General features: G+C 50.6%; 1 protein-coding gene across 1 annotated transcript in view; it reads left to right on the forward strand.

Annotated features, from left to right (window-relative positions):
• Positions 1–2,901, forward strand: part of EFCAB6 (EF-hand calcium binding domain 6) — a 255,659-nt gene that overhangs the window by 238,860 nt on the left and 13,898 nt on the right. The window lies entirely within an intron of this gene.

Genomic DNA, 2,901 nt, shown 5'->3' on the forward strand with positions numbered 1-2,901 from the left:
ACCCCCACCCAGAGCTGGGAGAGACTCCACTCCAACCTCAAGACTCCTAGTCTCAGAGTTTTTAGGGTAAGGACTGAAAATAATCTTGAGTGATCATCACACCCACCCTCCAGCCCTACTCAGGCCGCTGAACTCACTACCCTAAAGAATGAATTTGTTAAAGATATTACTAATACGAACATCAGATCTCACTTTCCTAAAATACCACTTCTTTGGGCATTATGATCATTTTTTTGCTAAGAAAAATTAAGCGCTCTTTCCAAAGAATTCTGTCCCGAAGAACAACCACAGCAAGTGAAGCTGTTTGAAATATGTCTCTCCATTGCTACCAATGGATGGAAGCCTTTCAAATTAATACAGTTGCATTTATTATTCTATGGAGCCAACTAATAAAGGTTTTGCTAATAAAGGTTTTACTAATAAAGATTTTTCATTCCATCTAAATGAGTAAAATTTTACTCTAATTATAGATGTAAATTAATGACATGCTGGCGTATCTGGCATTCTCAACAGAGAATTTGATTTTAATGGTCCACGAAGAAAAAGCTTCCCCATCCCCAGCACAGACACCCCCACCCCCACCCCATATCCCCTGCCACACGATCAAGCACTTAAACGCTGCCTTCTAAAAATACACGGACATATCTCAGAGACAGACTGCATCATCAAAAGCGTCAAAGTCTGGCATAAGTACCGCGGTTTAAGTTGGGTGATGATTAGCAGAAATTGTGCTATATTGGGGAAGCCTGCTTCTAGATACAGGCTGGTAAACAGAAAGCAAAAGCCCCCGAGATCCATATGTTTTCTCCTCGCATGAGCTGCTTAGCCAACGACCTTCTCAGGTGGATGGTCCTGAGTCTGGCAGAGTAAGATACAGAAGTAACGTGTACGCTGGACTGGACACGTCCCAGCAAGGGGACGAGTCCATCAGAGACGCTGGGACAGGTCCGGCCAGGTTCAGTAGCTTGCCGGTACAGATTCTAGGACTTAGTTTATCTACATTATAAACTTATCTCTAAAAGATCCAGTCATCGTGAATCCGAGGGGCCAGCTTTCTTGACTTAACAGAGCTCCCTAAGCCGAGAAGTGCCACATCTTTGGAAAACTTTTGGCACAATTAACCTTTCAGAAAAGGAGAGTGGCTTTCAGAGCAGGTGAAGTTGGACACTGAAGGTCTTCATGGCTCTGTGTAAAGCGTGTTATAAAAGGCCATAGAACTGTGTCCTCTTGGATCTGGCTTAAGGAGACAGGGGCCCCACAGGGAGAGTCTGTCCCAATGAGGCGATTTAGAGCAGCCCATGGCGACTGCCTAAAGACTGTGACTACGCAGCTGCATTAGGGAGAGGAACTCAAACATTTCTGAACATTCCAGATGTGATGCTTCTAAAGCAAACACCCCTAGGAGTGAGAGAAATGTAGGCAGCCCTGCTTCTGCACTCGTCCAGCCGTGTAACCTTGGCATACTCAGCCTCTCTGAGCTTCGGTGTCCTTCCCTAGGAGATGGGACAGCGCTCCCCAGGCTGGTCCAGGCGCCCTCCACCCAGGCTGCAGTTCTGCCTTCTCCATCTTTGACCCCTGCTGTCTCTGCCTGCCCCCAGCCCCGCCCCCTTGTATCTCTCTGGTCAAGTGAATTCTTTTCTGACCACGCCTTTCCCTGCTGGAGCTGACCACACCCCGCTTTGCCCTACCCGCCCCCCACCCCAGCTCTCCATCTGCCGACCCCTTGGCACCCTCTTGCGTGTCCTTGCGCACAGTGCTGTCTGTCTTGGCTGCACAGTGAGTGCCCAAAGGCAGCAGGCACCCCCTCCTTCACTGAGGAGTGGACTTCTGGTCCTCTGAGCAGAGTGTTGACATCAGGTCCTGGGGAACCAATGAGGGCCTGCCCCCTGCCTCCCTTGAGTCTGCATCCCGGGAGGGTAGAGAGAGATTAAATGCCTGTGGGAACATCATTTCTGTGATTCCACACCACTCTCTGCTATAAAGGGAGGCTCGGCATGCTAGGAGAGCAGAGCTAGGGGCTGGTCTGGACCCAGGGGGTCAGGGTGCTTTCCTTGAGGACACAGTGCTGGGATGTGGACCCAGGAGACACACCCTGCTCATGGGGTCTTTGTTCCTTGAGGGGCAGATGGACAGTAAACAAAATATGTTAAGATATGTGTATCTTGGATGGCCATAGAGGCAAAAAATAAAAACCAGGAAAGAGTGCAGTGCTGGGGAATTGTTGTAGGGAGGGGTGGGGGCAATACATTATGAGGAGGGCAGTCAGCGGAGGCCCCTGGGAAGGAGGCATGTGATTAAAGACCAGGCCAGGTGGATGGCCGGGAGCAGACGAGGTCGAATCACGGATGTGTTTCGGAGCTGGAAGCAACAGGATTTGCTCAGTGAGTCTGGGTGTAAGAGAGAGAAGAAGGGCAGAGGATAAGGAGGCCGAAGGAGCCAGGGATGGGGTGCTGCTGGGGTGGTGACAGGGAAGGGGGGTGTTGGGTGCCTCACTGATCTAATGTCCACCATCACCCACCTTTGGTCCCACTCCCACTTCCTGTTCACTTCCTCTTTTGCTCAACCGCATCTTTACTTGCCCTTTCAGGGACAAGTAAGCCAGAGAGCTTCTCTATTTCATGCTCATCCTCGAAAGGTAGTTTGGCTGGGGATAGAGTTCTAAATCCAAGTTTTCTCCCCCTGACACTTTAAAGCGATCTCTTAGCTGCCTTCCAACATCTCTCCGTGCAGGTGAGACGTCTGCTAATTATCATATGCTTGCTCCAGGGCCCAGGTCCCAGCGAGAAAGAAAGGCAGGGGCTGCCAGTGCCAGTTCCCTTTTACCAGAGGCCCCGCGCCGAGACTAGGGGTGAGGTGTGAGGAGACGGGAGCCAGGCGGGCGCTTGCGATAAGGCCCAAATG

Source organism: Bison bison, unplaced genomic scaffold (assembly GCF_000754665.1).
Source record: "Bison bison bison isolate TAMUID 2011002044 unplaced genomic scaffold, Bison_UMD1.0 scf7180017864184, whole genome shotgun sequence".
NCBI lineage: Eukaryota > Metazoa > Chordata > Mammalia > Artiodactyla > Bovidae > Bison > Bison bison.